This window comes from Callithrix jacchus, chromosome 9 (genome assembly GCF_049354715.1).
Source record: "Callithrix jacchus isolate 240 chromosome 9, calJac240_pri, whole genome shotgun sequence".
Taxonomy (NCBI): Eukaryota; Metazoa; Chordata; class Mammalia; order Primates; family Cebidae; genus Callithrix; species Callithrix jacchus.
Window position 1 is genome coordinate 34,841,898 of NC_133510.1, and position 24,312 is coordinate 34,866,209.

The 24,312-nt window shown below is 34.7% G+C and overlaps 1 protein-coding gene across 11 annotated transcripts in view; it reads right to left on the reverse strand.

Moving 5' to 3' along the window:
- The window catches only part of CNTN1 (contactin 1), a 376,715-nt gene that overhangs the window by 215,911 nt on the left and 136,492 nt on the right, over positions 1-24,312 (reverse strand). The window lies entirely within an intron of this gene.

Here is a 24,312-nt window from a genome sequence, read left to right on the forward strand (position 1 = left end):
ATTTTGCCCTAACCCCTCGCATAATATTCCTGTTTATTCTTCCCTTGAATGTGGGTGGAAGCTCTCAATATGATGGGATATTACTCTTTGTATTAGGTTACACAAAAGTGAACAAATACTGTGCAGCAAAGTGAAAAAATATTGAAAATCTTTTTTTGTTGTTTTGTTTTTTCCATTGCACAATTTATTTATTTATTTTAATAACTTTTTTTGGAGCAGTTTCAGGTTTACAGAAAAATTTGGAGAAAAGGATCAGATAGGTTCCCATATACCCTCTTCATCTGCCCACACAGTTTCTCCTATTATCTTATATATCCTACATCTTACATTAGTGTGTGTCTTTTCTTACAATTGATGAGCCAATATTGATATCTATTAACTGAAGTCCATAGTTTACAGCTCTCCTCATCTCTCAATCTGTTCTCGCCTCTGGAACTATTAATCTATTAGTCATTTATTGTACCTATTCTCTATATTCCCTTTCACCATCTCCTCTTTATATCTTTATTTTTATTTTAAGTTCTTGGGTACATACGTATGACATGCAGATTTGTTGCACAGGTAAACATGTGCCATGATGGTTTGCTGCACCTACCAACCCATCATCTAGGTATTAAGCCCCACATGAATTAGCTAGTTTTCCTGATGTTCTCCCTCCCCCAACCCCACCCCCAACAGGCCCCAGTATGTGTTGTTCCCCTTCCTGTATCCATGTGTTCTCATTGTTCAGCTCTCACTTATGAGCAAGAACATGCAGTGTTTGGTTTTCTGTTCCCACATTAGTTTGCTGAAGACAATGGCTTCCCACTTCTTTCATATCCCCACAAAGAACATGATCTTGTTCCTTTTCATGGGTGCATAGGTATCGGTATCACATTTTCTTTATCCATTCTATCATTGATGGGGATTTGGGTTTATTCCATGTCTTTGCTATTGTGAATACTGCTGCAATGAACATACATGTGCATGTATCTTTGTGATAAAATAATTTACATTTCTTTGGGTATATACACAATAATGAGATTGCTGGGTCAAATGGTATTTCTCGTTCTAGATTTTTGAGGAATCACCACACCATCTTCCACAATGGATGAATTAATTTATATTCCCACCAACAGTATAAAAGCATTCCTATTTCTCTACAGACTCTCCAGCACTTGCTGTTTCTTGACTTTTTAATAATTGCCCTTCTGACTGGCATGAGATGGTATCTCATTGTGGTTTTGATTTGCATTTCTCTAATGATCTGTGATGCTGAGCTTTGTTTCATAATGTTTGTTAATCTTAATTAAGATCTCAAATAAGTTGATTCTGAGTTAATTGAAAGAGAAATTATTCTGAATGGGCTTGTCTTAATCAAGTGAGAGTCCTTTAAAGAGGCTTGGGCCCTTCCAGAAGAGAAAGGGTCTCTTGCTGGCCTTGAAGAAATTAGCTGCTCCGTTGGGAGAGGCCCAGTGAGGGGTGCAGTGAGAAGGGCAAGTAAGGGAGTGGCCTCTCAGCAAGAAATTAGGACCTTAGTCCTACAACTACAAGGCACTGAATTCTGCCAACAACTGGAAGAGAACATCAACTCCAGAAAGGAACGCAGCCCAGATAAATTTGACTTCCATCTTGTGAGATTTGGAACGGAGGATCCAGCTAAGCTGTGCCTATTTTCCTAACCCAAAGAAATTGAGATAACAAAGTATGTTTTAATGATTGCTTAGTTTATGGCAATATGTACACAGAATTAAAAAGTAATATCCCACTACCACCACTACCAGAGACAAGAAAAACAAACCACAAAGAAACTTGCAGATTGAAAGAGAGTCAAGGAAGCTGGTCAAATCCTGTTTTAGGCCTGGGCTATCTCTGGAAACAAGAAGGGCTGTATATGTAGATCTCAGATATTTGTACCTGAAAGTTAACAATGACTTATTTTTTTGAGATTTTCTTTTGTATGAATGTGCAAAACTTACACATTTAGAAAAATTTAATTCATCAATTTAATACTATTTTGCTTCAAGGCATCAAGGTTCTGACGACCTTTTCCACAGGAAGCAGCTTTATTTTTCCACTGAAGCAGCACCATATTTCTATTTTCTGAGAACCCACCTGCTTCCAGGTCTTTCATTTCTTGTGAATGATTTAAAGATATAAACCTTTCTAACCCCAGGCTTCTTTCACTGTCAGCTTTCTCCAAAGTTCATAGGGCATCTCCACTCTGAACAAACCTCTGCAAGCTAGAATGTAGTAATAAAGATGCATTTATCAAATTCTTTTCCCATATCGCCTTTGCTATTTTCAACAGCCCTACCAAATTCTTAGAATGGCTCATTTGGTGAACACCTTTGGAATACTCATAGTCATACAATTCTTTGGATAAATTATGTAGATTTATTATTAAAATTGACTCTAAGACTACTGGCACCATCATTTAGCATCACACATTCCCCAGCATCTAGATAAACACCATTCTCTCTAAACCTCTGCTTCTAGTTTTCAGTACTTTATTTCAGTGGTCTTCAAAGTTTTGGCCTACAACCCCACTTAAATGATTATGAGAAAGTTATATGCCCCACTGCATACTGTATGTTGACATCTAAACTCTTATTAATATGTATATAGTTTCAAATAATATAATGTCCAGTGTGTTATATATTGTATAGTTGCTTTAAGTATATGTTGTTAAAACATTGGTGAGAGAGAGTCTAAATGTTCCACAACTTTGTCTCCTGAATGTCATTCCGATTATTTTTATGGCAGCTTTCTTTGCTTTGATCTGCAGGGGTTGTTTCTCAGGAGCTACGCGTTCTCAAGTTATTTTTGTGTATAGATTACACAAGGATTTTGTGTACCTTAAAGTCAAACTTGCAGGACATCCCAGATATCCAACCTCTGAACTTTTTCTCAAATTCTTTTCCCTTCCTGACATACTTTGGCAAGTCTTCCTTACTATTATACACACATTCCTCTGTTTTAGTCCATTTTTAGTTTATCTTGTCCAGAGAAACAGAAATTTATCACTTTCATTCATAACAATTCACTCTACCTCAAAATCAACTTTCTGAAATTAGTATGCAAATCCCTCAAACTTGTACCTTCTCTTTATCTTCATTCTTGTGGCTGATGACTGCCGAGAAAATTGTACAGCTTTGCAGGTCAGCCCTATAAACGTATTATCTCCAGATACCAGGCAACTCTTTCTGTTTCCCTACTCAGCTATTTTCTACTCTCTAGGGAAATATTTAAAAATATAGTCCACTCTTGTCAGCTTCTAGAACTTTTATACATGCTACGATTCTAATAGAATACAGAAATTTATTGAGTATTTTACCTTATATTTCTCTTTCTTTCCAATGCCTTTCAACTTTTCTCTGCTGTCATTGTCACTGCCTAAATCTATTGGAGTGGCCTTTAAACTGATGTATATATGTTCTTGAGGGCATAAAAATCCTTCCAAGTTGTACTTGGAAAGAGATTTTACCTAATTAACTGAAGATACACTTTTCATCTATTCTATCTTCAGACACAAGTGCAGACTCTACTTTCCAACACCCTCTTTCCTAGTTACCTTCCTCTTATTTCACAAAAGAAAGAAATACTTCTTACCCACCCAAAATTTAATGTGCATTGATCAAGCATGTAAACTCTTTGGGAGCACCAAACAAAAAGACAACTGATATAAATGTTGAGAAACACTGGTATTGCTATTGAGAAAGTCAATGGCTAGCAAATAAATTATTTTGTAAGTCAAGTAATTTCCATTTCTTTGCATTCAAAAAAATTCAGTTTATTAAAGATAAATTTTGATAATAGATCATGTAATTTTTAACATATAATTAGAAGTCCAATAATTGAATGACACAAATTGTTATATTCAACTCTTTATCACTATGTACTAATACACATCTATAGTTGGCTCACACCAGCACTTTGGGAGTCTGAGGCTAGCAGATCATGAGGTCAAGAGATCGAGACCATCCTGGCCAACGAGGTAAAACCCCGTCTCTACTAAAAATACAAAAATTAGCTGGGTGTGGTGGCATGCGCATGTAGTCCCAGCTACTTGGGAGGCGGAGGCAGGGAATTGCTTGACCCTGGGAGGCAGATGTTGCAGTGAGCCAAGATCACGCCACTGCACTCCAGCCTCAGTAACAGAGAGACTCCACCTCAAAAATAAATAAAATAAAATAAAAATAAATAAATAAAATAAAAATTCAAAACAGAGTTAATACTAAACCCTGTCTAATTTTGGCAATATGTAACATTCTCCCAAAGGTGGAGGGATTAAAATTTTTAAAGCTCATCTGCTATATTTAGCAAAACATTGCTAATAAAGTTGTACTTCTTTTGTCAGTAATGATTTTTTCTGAATCTGAAATATAGTTATATAAATTTAGTCAAGTGTTCAATAATAAAAATTTTATTGACAACTTATTCTAGAAAAATAATTAACACTTAAAACTTTACAATTATAGTAAATGTTTAAAATTAAATTATAAACATTTTATAACTAAAATGCATAATTGGATAATTACTTTTGAACACATGATATATAATAAAAGGTTGAAATTCATGAGAATGAAAGTATAAATTAAAACAAAACACTACATAAAACTTTTTAGAGTTGTATAAGAGTTACATCAAATACTTTTAACTAGAAAATGATGAGCATTGAATGTCGGTATTATTCAGCCTTTAATGGATACTATTCAGAATGATACAACAGGCATCTTAAAATGGCAAAATTTACAATATGGTGAAAATTATGTTTTGCACCTGTTTAAACTTATGATTAATGCTTGTCAATTCTTAAGTATATAAGATGATATACAATTCTTCAAAATTCTTTTGGGAATGTTTGAGGAACAAAGTTTGGTAACCACTAGACTAGGTTATTAGTATTTCTATTCAAGGTTACTGCACTATTCCCTAGTATTCTTTCTGCTTCAGTCACGCCCCACTCAAAAATTTTTCACAACTGCAGCCAGATCTTCCTTAGAGGCAAAAATTCAGTCAAGTCACTTGTTTTCTTAATACAATCCAATGGTCTCTCATTGCCTTTCATATGACCTCCCAGTGACACATTGCCACTGTTCCCCTATACCAGCACTCTCTTGGTCCTGAACTACAGGACTTTTCAATCCTCTTGCCTGTGGGCTCTTTCTCAAGTTCCTCTCCTTTCTTGACTCCCTGACTCCTGTGGGCTATCTTCCTCCACTTTTTCTCCTCTGCCATCTGCTCTTCTAAGGAGCTCCTAATCATCACTCAGGTCTCAATTCTAAAATCAGCTGCTTTAGAAAATGTTCTCTGGCTATCCAGCTCTGAGTTAGAAATCCTCTTCTTGTGTTTTCATAGCACATAACTTCCAATTTAGAACCAGAAATGTTAACGGAAGTGAAAAGCTTTCACTTGCTGATCTTCCTTTGGCTCCTTAAATCCTCATATTTTAAATGGTTAGACATTTGCATGACAGTCTCTTTTTTTTCTTATTTTTTTAGCTAATTTCTGATCCAAGTTTAGAGACACAGAGTCTTGACTTAGAGACTTAAGGTAATTCACATCTTTAAAAAACCATGACCAAACTTTTAAATCTAGAAATATGAAATGAGATGAAACTAAATATGAGAATGTGGGAATAACTAATTATTCCCCCATGTTCTGTCTTGAATAAATCTTTATTCTTTAGGATTCAAAATAAATCAGACTTCCACCAAGAGTCAGTCTTGCCACATTCATCTAAATTCGCTCCCACTCATTCTTATCCCAGAAGGAAATTCTGTGTTCCTGCCATTTCCTTGCTAACATGTATGACAAGCTGACTTAAATACTCATTTGCATATTTTTAATTTAACATTTATATTTACCACTAGACTTGAAACTCCCTAAGGATAGATAGCATGTTAGCCTGTCTATTTACTTATCATTATATCCTTGAGATATAGCATAGAACCTAGCATACAGTAGGAATAAGCCAAAGAATATTTAATAAGAATCTCTAAAATCAATTATTTTGATCCAGGATGCTGGAAAAGAGGTGTTTAAGAAATCTGAGATGACATTTGGAAAATTACTATAATCTTGGAGGTACAGGAAGATTCATTCTGAGACAGGTATACATAAAGACATTGTTTTACTACTGAGGTAAACTGTCAATGGACTTTATATCTTCCTGCATTTTTTAAAGTTATTCAAATATTTGATATGATCAGAGCAATTTAAACAAAAAGTAAGGACACCAGGGATTGGGAAAGAAAGTGGATGGAGCTAGAGAGAGAGCTAGACTAACTCTTGGTATCAAAGCTATAGGCTTCATTGTAATTAACTATTTTCTTGCCCATGTTTCTCAATATACTACCGTCTATAGGGGAAAAAAGATTGTGTATCTCCTGTTTATCGTGGGGCTCCAGTGCCTAGCACAGTGTCTTCTAGCTAGTGGGTTTTGAATAAATAGATGGTGAACAAATGAATGAAGCCTGTCTAAGACAAAGAAAACATGATCATCACTTGTTGGAAACAGTTTCGATGTCATAGATCAAATACGAAGGGTGCTTTGGATTTAGCACTCATTAGAGTCTTTCACTAACGTTTCTTATGTGGGCTAGGTTCATTGAACAAGAATCAACAAGTCTTACTTTCCTGTTCAATACTTCAGTTAATCCACTAATAATGGAACCATTGATTGGGTTTCATTTACGTATGAACACAACCTTTTGGAAGGCGTCCCACTTCCCCTTTTCCTTTACACTCAATTTTTATTCAACTTTGATTTCACTCTGCTCAGGACCTGTCACCCCTGGTAACAAAACCTCTAGCAGTTAAGGCAAAGACAGAATACATCAGCAAGAAATTATAAAACTCAATTTCTTACTTTTTATTTTCTTACTGGGTGAAAAATACTGACAATATGACATGGAATATAAGTTTGAAGGCAGGATAATGTTTATGTTAACACAACGGGGAAAACATGTTCCAATAATTCCAGCCATTATTATAAAACCCCAGTAACTATTTAGCAAGCTTATTTGAAAAACTAGTAGATATTAGATCAAATTCTATCAGGATAAAAAAAAACTATGCAATAAGGGTTATTTACCAAAAAAAACTGAGTGACAAAAAATAAATTTAGAATCATGAAAATTAATAAAGGAAGATTTACCACCAGTTTGGGGAATTGTAAGAACAGAAATAATAGTATTTGAGATATATAAAGTTTTCACACAAAAGCAAAAATATTTTTCAGAGGTAGCACAAGAGGGAATTCAAGATGTAGTAGATTTTCTAGGCATAGTGGCAGAACACAAACATTGTTCTTCCTCAGTTCTATGATATCATCTCTTTTATCAATTTATTCCCAGATTTTGAAAAAAAATATCATTGAAGCATTAATTTTAGTAGTGGGAAAAAATGTGCCATTTAGAATGGAGAGAATATGGCACTAAAAAATAAAGGCAGCACATGAAATTCTTAAAATACCAATAAGCATTTTACGGTAAATGAGTGATATGTAGGAAACCTGGTAAAGAGCTTGAAAGCCAAGCCACAGTCATGCCAGGTACCTGAAAGAGCTCTGGTCCCAGAGAGAGCCAGCCAAAGTCAAAACTAGGAATTGCTGCTCAAACTGAAAGCCAACATCCCTGAACATTTCTTAACTACAAAATAATAAGAAAAATGTCCTTCATACCAACCTTAAGTATAGCTGAGGAATTATAAGAAAACCGAGGGGTTAAGTTGATCAGGTCTCACAGCCCTGCTTGCTTTTGTTCACTTGCTTTTGTTATTATTGTTATTATTTTTCTTTTCCCCCCCCCCATGAAGCTGAAAGCCAGGTAGCTGAAGAGCTCCCTGCTGAATGCTGAAACACTGAACCTTCACTGGCTACTTTATAGATAACATCCGTGGGTCACCATGGTAATGTCTGATTTATTTGTTTTTCAAAACTTGGGTCAGCTCCTGTCCAGTTCAACCAGTTAAGACCACCTAGCCTTCAATTGGACCTGTACAAGTACCAGAGGGATATCATTTTCGCCGCAGAGGGCCCAGATGTTTACCCTAAAATCATGCTAATGCTACCATTTTCTGTACATGTGTCCTATGAAATACCATCAACACTGACTGTACTTGAACAGAACAAACCCGTTACTTTATTTTCCCCCACTGCCAATCACCTTTCCCCATGCCTTAGACCACTCCACTTCCCTAACTCATAAATATTCCCAAGCCTTATCTTCCTGGAGGCAGATTTCAGAGCTGTGCTCCTGCCTTCTTGCTGGATGCCTGTGCAAATAAATTTCTTTTGCAAAACCCATGTCACAGTGATTAATTTACTGTACATGGTCAGAAGGGACCTGGACCTGGGTGGTAACAATAAGGGGAGAATAACATATGTATAACAACTTTACACATGGAATTTTGTTTTGTTTTAACAAAAATGAGGATATAATTCTCTAGCAAGACTAAACTCAGAGAGGCTGAGAATGGCTGAAAGGTAGACATCCCAGCTGAGTCTCAAAATATGGATGACTTCTTTTTGACTGCATGTTTCATGCAGGGTACCCACTTTTTTTGCAAAATGTGATTTAAAGCAAATACATGTGAGTGTGCACATACATACTTTTTTCTAAACCAGGCTTTCATTCCCAGTGCACTGGAAAAATGCCAGGAAAATGAGAGGATAAGTGAAAAGACTACATACAAACTAAAGACAAGAGAGTCACACCTACTTCTAAGCTCTAATTTTACTAAAGTGTTGTTTGATCTCAGGGCACATGAAAACTCTGTTCCTACCTTTAACTAGGAGCTCAATCCAGAGTCCCAATTTTCACCACTATTAGAAGCCTACTACAAGGCTTTAGAAAAGTCCTTGATTTGTAGCAAATGAAGGCTCACCACACAGTTAAGTACAGTCCCAATCAGAACCCCAGCAGGAATACTTCCATTTCATGCCCTAAAATGTGAAAGTTATCTAGATGAAAGTAACTCTCTGTTCAAAACAATTGGATGGAAAAATATCTTTAACACTGAATTCATTTTTTGCCAAATGTTTTTTTTAAACCTCAAAATGCCAAACAAACAACATTTCTGCCAAACAAATGGTATTTTAAATTTCAAAATGAAAAGGAATAAAATGGGGGCTGATAATTTATAATTAGTTTAGATTTAGTACAGTAATAATGCAAAAATGAGTAAATATCCTTATCCACGACTCTCATTAGCAATTAAAGAAACCCCTCCTATCAATTGGTACAAATCCACACCAACTATAATCTCATAGACAGCTGAAGAATACAAAAGCTATTTATACTTATTCATCTAGTCATACAACTTACTAAAGTCTAGCTCATATTTTAACATCATCGCTTTGAATAATTTTGATTATGTCATTTGAAATGGGAACAATAATAGATTCAGACTGGGTTTGCATCTTCTAAAAGCTTTTTTTTTTTAAGACAAAGAATGATCAAGGAATAGATTGAATGCTTTAACAAATCCATTTTGTTTTATAACATATAAAGGAATAGAGCTTTCAGAAACTACTCATTCTGTCTACCAAAACTTCTGGATAGCCCTGCAGGGCACTGTTTGGGATGTATCTGACATAATAGCAGAAAAGTAATGAATCAATTCAAATTCATATCTGAAAAATCAAGAGAAAGAAAAAATAATTCTGGCCTAGTCCTTAGAAACTTCAAGCCAAATGAATGCAAGCTAACAGTCTTTGGAAAAAAGTAAAATAAACAAATATTTATAATCAGTTAATTTCATAATGAACAATAAGGTATGTTTACAGGGCATGTCTACAGAGGGATAGTTCAGGAAAAAAAAAATAGCACCAAAAAATTGTTGGGTGCTTTTGTAAAACACACAATTTAAAGAGACTTGACTCAACAAACATAGATTATAATGCTAAAGATACAAGTATTTTATATGACATCAGTATCATTTTCTGAAGAGTTTATTGGAATTGACTGATTCTTTACTACATACGTGTATAGTACCTACTAAAACAGTATTCTATGTTTCACAGAATATAGTGAGATATACATAGTTAGTAAGATATATATATATATGGAGAGAGACAGAGAGAGAGTACATACAATATGTATATATCTCACTAAAATAGTATTCCCTGTCTCACAGGTTAAAAAAAGAATCTTTTCCTTATTTGAATTTGTTTTGCTTTGGCTGCATATGACGTGCTGAGAAATTGAAAATCCTTATTTTAATAATACAAATCCCTATTATTTGTTTAACATATTATTATATATTAGAAATTACTACAAAGGGCCGGGCGCGTTGGCTCAAGCCTGTAATCCCAGCACTTTGGGAGGCCGAGGCGGGTGGATCACGAGGTCAAGAGATTGAGACCATCCTGGTCAACCTGGTGAAACCCCCCTTCTCTACTAAAAATACAAAAAAATTAGCGGGGCATGGTGGCGCTTGCCTGTAATCCCAGCTACCCAGAAGGCTGAGGCAGGAGAATTGCCTGAACCCAGGAGGCAGAGGTTGCGGTGAGCCGAGATTGCACCATTGCGCTCCAGCCTGGGTAACAAGAGCAAAACTCCGTCTCAAAAAAAAAAGAAAGAAAGAAAAAAGAAATTATTACAAAGGTAATTAAGAAAGTGTTCTCAGCATTCCATATTTTATGTAGACTTAGTCCCCTTAACAGAAATTCTTAGATAGCATGAGAATAAATTAGAGACCCTAATATAATGGCTAGCACAGTTGCCTTTGTTTCTCCTAATCAATTACAACCAAGCTCCATTATTGCTATTAGGGGAATCAGAGGGTAGACTCAATTGGAGCATAATTGTGAGTCAGTTTTTGTGGGAACTGGTTGAGATACTCAACTATGATTTCCAAGCTATAACATGTTTCTTTTGGAGTCAGTCATTAATATATTTATTACATTTGCTTATGCTTTATTTTCACTGAATGACTAACTTTACATATATATATTAATAACATAAAAGCAACCTTAATCAAGTATGTAGGTTTTCTTGTTGCTAATGTTAAATTTACCTTTCTGGTCTTCACACTTTTTTTAAAAGTGTAATGGTTATAAACAGTTCAGGGTATATTTCATTTGTACTTCATGAGCGGTTTGACAATTGGTGAAGCTAGGTATTGCTAATCCCCATTTCAACGATTAATAACCTGAAGCTTAGAGAGATTAAGCCGTTTGTCTAAAATCCCAAGGGACTAAATTTAGGTTTCTTGGTTCTTAGTCCAGTGTTTGATGGTATAACCACACTAATATTTATTGATCCTTTTAACTCTGCAGGGATGTTTTCTTTTGATAGTTCATTACCTTAGTAATTTGGATCTATCACAAATACAATTACATTATATTCTTACATTGTATTTGATTATTTTGTTTAAGAAGGCAATTAATCCATAGGGAAAGAAGTGACTTTTCTCTTTTATAACCAGCCCCTACTGTCTTTTATTTAACAACAACAAAAGAAAAAAAAAAAAACCCTGATGTCCTAGAGTGTCTGAACTATCATATAAGACCAGCAGCATATATAACTCAGTACAGTACAACTTCAGTAGCACTTCAAACTTTGAGAAGACCTTAAGGCTAAGTACTTTTGCTAGGCACCAGACACATGACATATATCCCTGAAAGGACTTGAAAAAAAATCAAAAGAGCATTTTCAAAACATCCTTTCTTAATTTTATTACATCTACATCTCTTTTAAAGAGAACTGAATGTAGTCAGATTACTGTTTATTATAAATTCCAAAATAGTATGTGAATCTCGACTCATTCAAAACAAGTGAGGGGTTAGATGTTAACTCATACATTATTCACCTACTTATTTTTTCATTATAGGCAAGTGTTTACTAATACTTGCAAAAAATTGTGACAGCGTACATAGTAAAGCTTTCAACACAATAATGAATGAGATAACACTATGAAGGGCATTAAAAACCTAGTCTACAACACAATACCACTTTACCTATTAATTTAACAAAAATTTAGTTAGGCTAGTGTAAAGAAAAAGGGAGCCAACAACATAGCTCTAACCTAACCTAATGAAATAATAATTTTGATAAAATAAAGTATTTATGTTAACGTTAAACACTAGAAGAATTCTGACAATACAAATGAAATTGGGGAAATAGTAATTTAAAGAGAAGTTTAGAAGAGTAATTTAAAAGGTTGTTTATACATGAATCCTTATATGAATTCTGATGTCAAATCACATCCCTAAGAATCTATTCTGTTAAGGCATAAAACTGACCATTCCTAGACAAAATATTTGTAGATTTAGAAGCTCTAGAGCAGGGGTCTCGAACCCCTAGGCTCCAGAGTGGTATGGGTCTGTGGCCTGTTAGGAAAGCAGCTACACAGCAGGAGGTCAGCAGAGGGTCAGCAAGCATTGCTGCCTGAGCTCCGCCTCCTGTCAGATAAGTGGCAGCATTAGATTCTCACAGGAGAGCAAAATCTACTGTGAACTGCCCAGGCAAGTGATGCATTTAGGTTGCACACTTTTTATGAGAATCTAATGCCTGATGATCTGAGGTGGAACTGTTTCACCCCCAAATCATTCTCACCTCATCTATGTAAAAATTGTTTTTCATGAAACCTGTCCCTGGTGCTAAAAAGGTTGGGGGCCACTGATTCCCAGGGAATTATCCCCAGCAGGAGAGGGACAGCCAGCTCCTTCAGGCTGTAATTCTACTTCCTATTTAAGAATGTGAATGGGGACATAACTAGTAAAATGTAATTGTAATGGCTATTCACATTATAAATCCATCGCTTTTTAAACTTTTCCCTAAAGATCTTTGAAACTCATAAAATTAAAATTTTAGTTTCCAGTTTTAATTTGCATAAATAGTGAACACAACATCTGAAAGTCACACAAATTAAAAGAAGGGGCAACCATTTGTGAATTCAGTTTTTTTCCCCTGAAATATAAAAGTTAAAACAACAGCAACAAAAAGTTTTCGCTGATTTGAAGAACTTTGCTACAGAAATTGCAAACGAAATACAAGGGGACTTTCAAAAAGTTTGTGGAAAATATAATTAAAAGATAAAAATATAAATATAAACTTTGTTCATCAAGTTTAAGACATAAGCAATGAGACCAGCCATTTAGTCCATCCCTAAAAAACTAAGAGTCCTAGGAAGTTAACCAGGTAAATGCAGTCTTTTTTAATGTTACTGACTGAAGGAAAAAATGGGTGCCTTTTAAAGATTGTTTAAGATCAGCAAACAAAAAGGAAGCAGAGGGAGCCAAATCAAGACTGCAAAGAGGGCCAGGTGCAGTGGCTCATGCCTGTAATCCCAGCATTTTGGGAGGCTGAGGTGGGTGGATTGCTTGAAGTCAGGAGTTTAAGACCAGCCTGGCCAATATGGTGAAACTCCCTCTCTACTAAATGTACAAAAATTACCCAAGCGTGGTGGCGCATGCCTGTCATCCCAGCTACTCAGGAGGCTGAGGCAGGAGGATCAGTTGAAACGGGGAGGCAGAAGTTTCAGTGAGCCGAGATAGCACCACCATACTCCAGCCAGAGCAACAGAGCTAGAGACTCCATCTCAAAAAAAAAAAAAAAATTAGCTGAGCATGGTACCACACTCCAGTAATTTCAGCTACTTGGGAGGCTGAGGCAGGTGAATCACCTGAACCCAGGAGACAGAGGTTGCAGTGAGCCGAAAATGTGCTACTGCACTCCAGCTTTGGTGACAGAGCAAGACTCAAAATAAAAAATAAAAATAAATTAAAATTAATTTTTTAAACAAAAGACTGTTTTTTAAACAAAAAACAAAATACATTTCTGATTAAAACTCTCCCAAAATGTCCCTAGTTTAATGAGATGAATGTGCAGGAGCATTATCGTGGTGAAGACTGACTCTCTGGTGAGACTTTTCTACGCTCTATGGGGTGACAACATATGGGAGCAATGAAAACATGGCCAGGACTTCATGGAAGCATGTGAGGTCTTGATACCCTAACCCTAATTCCTGCCATTTTTTTAATTACTGGAGGATTTGCTCTGTCCTCTCTGTATCATTTATCTGTAAGAGTTTACTGTTTTTCTAACTTCCACTGCAGTGTCATTGCTGAAATAATTTATTTACCACTTACACACTGATTATTTCCCACAGATTTGTTTGCTGAATTCATTTTAGATCACACTCCAGTTAAGATGTAGGTTAGGTCCAGCTATACCTCGACTCCATCCTTCTCAGCATTTGCTTATACAGCCTTCAGGCATGTGATAAATCGATATCAGTGCATCAAATCCCCCTTTTGCCTAAGTTAGTTAGTTCAAGACACATTTTCATTGCTGAAAAACAAGATCAACCACTACTGAATTCATCTTACATTTGATATGTACATTAGACATAACAGGTTCCTAAAAGTCTATTAATTTGATAGTTTGACAAATAATGTCTTAGTATTAATTCATATGATCTTTTATTCCACATATATTTATTGAACATCTACTATATTCAAGGCACTGTGCTAGACACTATAAATACAAAGATGAACAAAGCAGACTGTTGCCCTCCATAATCTTCAGTCTTACACAGAAGACTCTACTGGTTAATATTTATTTTTCCTTGACAGATAGTAAGGAAGCAAAAGTGTCTAAAGCATCTCCTCAGGGAAATTAAAAAATACTACTTTTTTCTCAATGATTATTGATACATAAGTTATACATATTATGGGGGTACATGTGATAATTTGATGCCTACATACAATGTGTGATGACCAAACCAGGATAATTGGGATACCCATCACCTCAAATATTTATGTTTTCTTTTGTGTTGGGAACATAGCAATTCTTGTCTAGCTATTTGAAGTATGCAGTTAATACATATTTTAGAGGAATCAGTAACAAGCTAATTAATCTGAATTTATTGAAAACTTATTCAAGATACTCAGTGATATTTTAGATGGGTATATGCAACAAACATCTTGTAAAATGTATGTATTTCCTCAGATGGCACTTTATTCTATATTTACCAGTAACATCTTCCATACTTAAGCAAAGTGATCTTTTTAATTTAACTTAGATTAGGGTCTGTGGGTGGCTTATTTTTCAAATTATACTTGACTTTCTCCTAATTAAAAAAAAATATATATATATATATATATATATGTTTTTTCTTTTTAAAACGTGTACAAATTTATGGGGTACACAGATACTTTTGCTATATGTTTATAATACACAGTGATCAAGTTAGGGTATCAATCCTATGTTGAATAGGAGTGGTGAAAGTTAGCATCGTTTCCTTGTTCTAGTTCTTTAAGGCTTTCAGCTTTTCCCCATTGAGTATGATGTGAGCTGTGGGTTTGTCATTTATGGCCTTTATTATGTTGGGGTACATTCCTTCTATGCCTAGTTTGTTGAGAGTTGTTTTCATAAAGTGAATTTAAACTTTGTCAATTTTTTGCCTGCATCTATTGGTATTACCATATGGTTTTGTCCACCATTCTATTAATGTGATGTATCACCTTTATAGATTTGCATATGTTGAACAATTCTTGCATACCTAGCATAAATCCCACTTGATCAAGGTGTAATATCTTCTTGTCATGCTGTTGGATTTAGTTTACTACTGTTTTGTTGAGGATTTTTGTGTCCATGTTCCTTAGAGATATTAGGGATTTCTTGTTTTGATGTGCTCTTGTCTGGTTTTGGGGTATCAGGTTGATGCTAGCCTCATGAGATGAGATATGGAGAATTCTCTCATCTTCAATTTGTTGGAATGATTTCAGGAAGGTAGTTACTACTACTTCTTTGTATGTATGATTGGCTTCAAATGACACCATCTAGTCTAGGGTTTTTCTTTGTTGAGAGACTTTTCATTACTGATTCAATCTTGCTACTTGTTATTGGTCTGTTTAGGTTTTCTACTTCCCAAGTCAACCTTGGTAGGTTGTATGTTTCTAGAAATTTATCCATTTCCACTTTTTCAGTGTGTAGTTGTTTAATAGTTCTCTGATGATCTTCTGTGTTTCTGTGGTATCTGTTTTCATGTCTCCTTTTGCATTTCTTATTTTATTTAGGTCTTCCTGCTTGGTTAGTCTAGCTGCAGGTTTATCCATTTTGTTTATATTTACAAATAACCAAGTTTTTGTTTTGCTGATCCTTTGTATTACATAGTCTCTATTTCATTGAGTTCTTGTCTTATATTTTTTCATCTGCTAATTTGGGGTTTGGTTTGTTCTTGTTCTGTTTCCTTTAGGTGCATTGTTACATAGATTTCTAGTTTTATTCCATTGTGGTCTGAGAAGACACTTGATATAATTTTAATTTTTAAATTGATGTGACTTGTTTTGCTGCCTCATATATGATTGATTGTGGAGAATTTTCCACATGCTTATGAAAAGAATGTATATTCTTTCATCGTTTGATAGAATGTTGTGTAAATATCCATTTTGTCCATATGGTCAAAAGACTAGTTTAAATCCAATGTTTCTTTGCTGATTTTCTGTCTAGATAATCTGCCTATTGTTGAGAGTGGGGTGTTAAAGTCTCCCACTATTATTCTATTATAGTCTCTCTCTCTCTCTCTCTAGATCTAGTAATATTTTATTTACAATCTGGGTGCTCCAGTGTTGGATGCATATGTATTTAGAATTATTATATTGTCTACTGAATTGATTCCTTTATGATTATATGATGAGCTTCTTTGTCTTTTTTTAAAACTGCTTTTCACTTAAAGTCCATTTAACCTGATATAAATGTAGCTATTCCTGCTTTTATGTGGAATATCTTTTCCTTTTATGTGGAATATCTTTTTCCAATCCTTTACTTTCAGTTTATATGTGCCTTCACTGGTATGGTGAATTTCTTATTAGTAGCATATAGTTGGTTCATGTTTTCTTATCTATTCGGCCAGTCTATAACTTTAAACTTGTAACTAATCATTTATAAATGATTAGTTCATTTATGTGTAAGACTATTATTGATATGTGAGGCTTTGTTCCTGTTATATTGTTAATTGTTTTCTGGTTGTTTTATATATTTTTTTTTGTTCCTTTCTTTTTCTCTTATTGATACTCTTTGGGGTTTGGTGGATTTCTGCAGTGGCACTGTTTGAGTCTTATCTCTTCATCCTTTGTGTTATTATTTACCAGTGATTTAATACTTTTACTTGTTTTCATGCTGGTGAATGTTTTTCTTTTGCTTTCTGGCTTAGGACTCCTGTGAGCATTTCTTGTAGGACTGGTCTAGTAGTTATTAATTCCCTCAGCATTTTCTTGACTGGGAAAGACTTTATTTATACTTCATTTATGAAGGATAATTTTTCTGGATATAACATTTTTTGACTGATATTTTTTTTTCAGTAGTTTGAATAGATCATCAGATTCTCTTCCAGCCTGTAAGGTTTCGACTGAGAAGTCTGCTTTTAGTCTAATAGGGTTTTCTTTATAGATGACTGGATACCTTTCTCTTGCTGTTTTTAGGATTTGCTTTATATCCATACCTTTAGACAGTCATACTATAATGTACCGTGGAGACACATTTGCATTTTATCTTCCTGGGGATTGCTGAGCCTCTTTTATATGAATATCTAAATCTTTTGCTAGATTTGGGAAATTTTCATCTTTCATTTTGCTAAACATGGTTTCTAATCTTTTTGTTGTTTCTTCACCCTTGGAGATATCAGTAACTTGACTATCCAATTGTTTTATGTTGTCCCAAATGTCATAATGGCTTTGCTCATTCTTTTTAAATTTTTTTCTTTATTTTTATCTGACTGAATTATTTCAAAAGACCTATCTTCAAAATCTGAGATTATTTCTTCCACCTGATCTAGCTTCCAGTGATGAAGCTTTCAAATGTATTTTTTTCCTTCAATAAATGCTTAAGTTCCAGAATTTATTCTTTTTTTTCTTAAAGAAGAAAAATCTCTCTTTGGTAAATTTCTCATTCACATCCTGAACTGTTTTTTTCTGATTTATCTCTATCATTTTTCAGACTTTTGTGTCTTACTGAGCTTTTACAAAAATTAAATATTTTGAATTCTTTGCCTGAAATTGAATTTTGTTTTGATTAAGACCTATTACTACAGAATTATGGTGTCCCTCTGGCAGTGTCACATTTCCTTGCCTTTTCATGCTTCATGTGTCCCTGCACCGATATCTGTACATATGGTGTAACTGTTGCTTCTTCCTATTTTTGAATTATTTTTGTAGGGGAGAATTTTTCCTAAAGATATTTTTATGGTGTTGTTTGGGTAGTGTACTTTGACTTTGATTCTAAGTGTGTTTCTGTATAATTTCTTTGCTATATACACCATTAGTGATGCCTGCCATTTTTTGGTGGGTTAGTGTGTGGTTATTAGTGGAAGCTGTGGTGAAGTTATGCTGGGGAGTAGGATGTCAGATGGGGCAGTGTTCACACCACAGTGGTGACAGCAGTGGGCTATGCTTGCCTATTTTTGTACCACTGGGTGGTATACACAGGAACCTTTGTTTGCCATTACTGGCAGGCTGACTCTTGGATCTCCAGATTTCTTGCTTAGATTCCAATAGTAGCAACAGTGGACTAAGTGGGTGGTCAGATACTTGGTCCCTGGGCAGATGGTGTGGCATGGAGGATGGCAATAGCAATGACAGAACAATTCTTTGGGCCTCAGTTAATGTGCACTGATGTTGGTGGTAGCAACAATGGGCTGGGCAGGCCCATTTCCAAGCTCAAAGATGGTACTTGCAGCTAAGTGCCAGCTGAATTGGTAATGGCTAAGAGTTTAGACCCAACTTCAGGCCACTAATAGGAGTGCTCAGGTTTCAGGCTGGTGAATTACGTTGGGCCATTCCCAAGGCTACAGGCTATGTGCTCTGTCTTGCCGGTGCGAGGGTGGGTTGGATGGCCTTCTGTTCAGTATCCCCAATGGTGAAAGTAGACACCAACTGTGGTGGATGGGTTAGGGTAATCCTCAGATACCAGGTGGAATGCTCTGGGGAGAAGCAGTAGCAGCCATGCTGAGGTCCTGCCATTGGATAGGGTGGGGTTGTCCTCAGTGGCCACAGCAAGTAGAAAACACAGGTCTCTCCCATACTCTACCTCTAGCAGTGGTAGCCTGAGCCTTGCTCAGGTCCTAGCCCTAGCTGCAGAAGTGTCCACCAAGCTGGCGTCCATGTTTCAGTGGCAACTTATGCCCTGCTTGTGTCTCAGTCTCTGTCCTGGCAGTGCTTGCTTCCTGCACTGGCCACTACAACCCATGCCTCACTTGCTTCTTAGCCTTGGCTGTGGGAACATTCCCAGCTTGCTCCTCAGTCCCATTAGGGACATCCCAAGTTTTCCTAACACCTCAGAATCAATCCTGCTGCACCCCAGGACAACATGCAGTCTGTCAAAAGCAAGGTTTAAAAATGGTACCTTGTGGTAACCACTTAGATCTCAGAAAGTTTGTGGGACCCAGGACAAGCTCCATCCATGGAGCAGTTCCATCCCACAGTCCCTATGATAGTTTTTGGGGTTGAGACGAGTAAGGGGTTCTCCTATAGCCAGAAGTGCATAAATCCATGATAGAGAATGTGGGCTTTTGAATGTTCCTTGCTCACCTACTCCCTGTGTTGGGAAGTCACTCGCAGCTTTCAGCTGATTCTGGGAAGGCAAACTGTCTCTCTCCCTTCTCCTTCCTGCTGTTGGTGTTCTCTGTCACTTCCTTATTAAATTCCACCACTCTCTCCAAGATAATATATTCAACATATGACTGTCTATACATTATTTTGGTTTCTAAAGTGGAGGAGGTGGGCATGAAATGCTTCTAGTCAGCCATCTTGAAGGCCCTCTCCAATCTTCTAATCAGTAGCATCTTAACGAAAATTAACATGCAACTTTCTACTGGCCCCATTATATGCATTTTAGTTAAAAGGAAAAGGAGATGAACAATCTAATTAATATAGGGGTTCTAAAATATCATGGATTATATAAATGCATTGACATTTAAACGTTTTTGCAAGGTACAAAGAAAATTTAGCAAAATTATGGTGTTATAGAAGAGGAACTTTTATCTCCTAATCCTGAACCAAAGAGTTTTAGTAACTGTAACATTCATCTTAAAAGTGAGGATATCATACTCTTTTGGAGAGGCTTAAGTGAGATAATACTTAAATAATGATCCCAACACCAAACACAAACTTGGCTTCCTTTCAAACTGTGTTCATTAATCACATGTATCATTTCGAGTCTGAACCTCCGAAGTTCATAGTCAACACCATTATAACAGCAGTGAATAAACCATTATACAAATACTTAAATAGTTTAAAAACTATCCTATGTATCCTTTGATTTCTTCATTGAGGAAGTTATCCTTGATGTCCTCTCCTGATTTTGGTTAGAACCCAATTTATATGCACTTATTGTACATACTGTATACCATATTTCACAGAAAGTTCACTCCTTTCTCTCTTTTTCAAAAGACTGTTTTGCCCACGCAATAGGAAAAAATCTTTTATTTGCATAACGTTGTACATAAAATAGGCTTGATAAATATCTACAAATTAATAAATTAGTGTGTTCCCTAACCTCAAGAGATTTAAAATTATAGAGGATATACACATGTATTACATGAACATATCATTGCATCTATTAAAGTATAAAATAGTATCTGATTTTGTATATAAACCCTATATGTATACATATACATATAATATATGCATAAATGATTATTTATACATATTATATACATACATATTATATATATTATCACATATATGTATAGATACACCTGTATATGCATGTATATATACACTTGTATACATATATATGCTTATATATACATATACCTGTTCATCCACCAAAATATAAACTCTGATGAAAAGGTTCATATTTTATTCATCTTTATATCCCTCAACGTCTGGACTAGTGCCTGGCATATGTGTAGGATTTGCCTCATATGGTTCTTTAGGAAATTGCTCCAACTTTTGTGTGTGTGTGTGTGTATAAATAGCACTTACAATTTTGGAAGACACTGCTACTAGCCTGTATCAATTCAAGTTCTCAGTGCTCTAGTGCTCAGAAGTTCAATTCAAGAGATTAAAGTGCCAGCTTAAGAAAAAATCACTTGAAAAGAATATTCATGTAACTCAGACAACCCTTGACATAAATGATCCCTGCTTCTATGTGTGGGATTGAATGGAATACAGATATTTTAGAAATGATCATATTGGCAGTAGAACAAAAAAGTTTCAGGCATAATGGCGTATGTGCTTCAGCTAGTAAAATAGCAAGTAATAGACTAGCCTGAGAAATGTGGTTGACAGTAGCAGAAAAAAAAGTTTATAGGCTAGATGGAAGAATAAAAAGAATGTTCATTTTAAGCTTATAATGTGGTAAATTGAAGTATCTTTTCCTCTAAGAAACCATGTAATTATCTGACGGTCAATCAGAATGGTCATATTAAGCCAATTCCTTCCTACAAATATTACTGGGTATGGTACTTTATATCATCCCATAATGACAGCTGTCATTTTAAAAAGTGCATAGCGGTACTACACAATTATACTAAGTGCTTGCAAGTATGAAGAACTGCCTAAGAATATGGTGATTTAAGGGAAGGTAAGTCTGAAGGCAGAAGAGAGACCAAATGACTTGTAATGGTCTTTATCTTCATTGAGACACTGCTATTATCATTTTTAATAGACAAAGACAACATAAGCTATTTTTATAAAGATGATATTATATTCAGATTTGCCATAGTCTGGTAAATCCTCTTTTTGAAAGGAATTAAAGTTCTTATTCTCCACTTTTACTTTGTGTCAGTATTATTTTCCAGCCAGGTCCCCATAGCCTCATACATTATTTATAGGAAACCCAAAATTAGGACATAAAATAAATTGTATACTCATAACAATTTTATAGAATATAATTATTTAGTGGTAAGCATCTTTAAGTTTTATACTAAAATTTTCCTTCTGTAGATGATCATCATCCTATTTATAATCATTATTTCAAAGTACTTTAACAGATTAAAGTATGTCATTTCCTCAGGTTCAAGCAAAGGGACAAATTGTAATTGTTTTCTATTATGCTTATCTATTTGTTCTGGAGCCTTGGGTGCCCTTACACTGACCTATTTCTTTTAATATTGGTCCATCTAATTCAGTTCTTGGCTGCCTATCCATCCAGTTCTTCAATAGACTCTTCTTGCTTGTCACCCAGCAGCTCTCCTTGCCAACTAATATATCATCTTCCATCTGTTTAAATTCCTATGTTCTTACTGGCACAGCTCCGCCTCCAGATTCCTCCCAGCCACCTACCTTGCTGCCCTTCCATCTGCTATCATGACTCGTATCTTTTCTAACCTATTCCCAAACTAAATTGTCACCAGTTTTCCACTTGAGTTTATCAAAAGTTTATTTCCGAAAGGGCTACTATGATAAATAACTTTTAATGCAATCCAGGAGTCAAAAAGTAGTTAAAAACCACAAAAATCAAACATACATTTAACGTTTGAATTCTTCTGCCCCTTAAAATCATTTACTGTTCTCTTCTTTTGGGATGGTGTTTTAAAATAATGGGGTGCACCACCGAAAGATAATGTCATGTGATACATATTCTTCAGAGCACTATTTTCTGTGTGATCCAATTCTTGTTAGTCTTTCTGGTTAATTGCATTTGGTTCATTGTTCCAAAGTTTTGCATCCACTGATTAACCATCTCTCCTTGGACACTGTTCTCAACAGAGTTCAATTCAATTCAATTTTATAGGCTTAATTTGGCAGACTTTTGTTTTTGTGTTAGGATGTGTAGTGTAGTTGTTCGTCAAATATTAAAGACATTATGTAAACAACACTAGCATTTGGTAGCTACAGTTTCAAAATTTCTATATTCAAGGAGTATAAAGATAGCATTTTCCCTCAGCATTGATTTAGTTGTTTGACAAAGTAAATGCTTGTTTTCATGCAGTAGATATGACATACTACAAGTTAAAGCAATCTCAGGAAAATATTTAAAACTTTAAACTGATGTATCTTGACATAAGACTGAAAACTTCGAATTGCTCATCACATTTCTACAGAATATACCCTCTTTCTATCAACTACAACTTAGGAAACAGTTAAGCTTCTTTTTATAAGAGATTCACTTAGAATTTACCCATAAATTAAAAATAACAGTTTAGTAAAAAGGTAATGATTTTTTTTAATAAAAAAAGACTTGGCGAATTTATTTCATGTCCTGGGAATATAATATTTCTATTTACGTTAGTTTGTATTAAAATTTAGAAGATGTTTAAATGTTTATTTTTAATGTTGGCTTTATTATTTAGGTTTGGTAAGGACAACAGACCTGGAGACCCACATTTCATAAGCTACTTACTCAGAGAAAATATTTTGAGGGGGAACTAGTGTAATCATTTCCTCAAATAGGAGAGAAAAGATGGTATCTCTCAAGGATGACTCTTTGTTGTAGTTTCATACTTGAAAAAGTTTTCTGTGAATTTCACAAAGCTTGCAACTCATCAGGACTATTTACTGAAGCACCCTGTGGGAAATTTTCTTGTCATCTAAACATAAGCTTCGATTTATACAATTTTCATATGAGCTTGCTTTATGGAAAATGGGTATATTACCTCTCTTTGAATACTTACAGGCTTCATAATCATCCATAAGCAATCTGTAACTACCGAAATCCTAAGTAAATATAGTATATATTTATATACTACATATTAAGATATATATATTATAAATAATATATAATATACTATATATATTATAAATTTATAAAATATATATTTATATATACTATATCTATAGTATATATAATATATTAAATATATATAATATACTATATATATAGTATATATAAATAAAAGTAAATATATACTGTTTATAGTATATATACTGTAAATATCTATACTGTTTATAGTATATATACTGTAAATATATATGCTGTTTATAGTATATATACTGCAAATATCTATACTGTTTATAGTATATATACTGTAAATATCTATATTATGTTTATCATATATATACTGTAAATATCTATACTATGTTTATCGTATATATACTGTAAATATATATATTATACTATATAGTGTAAAAAGTATATAACTGCACTGTAAATAAATATACAATACAGTATATAGTATAGTATATGTATTACATATGTAGTGGTTAGGATGATGGTAGTTACAGATCACTTACGGTAGTTACTAAGTAGAAAACTCGATAGATAGGTAGATAGGTAAAGAGTATATATATATATATATATATATATATATATATATATACACACACACACACACACATACACACATACATACTATACTCTGTCTATATATATATATATATACACACACACACACATATACATATACACAGAGAGACTTCTGCTTAGATTTATTACA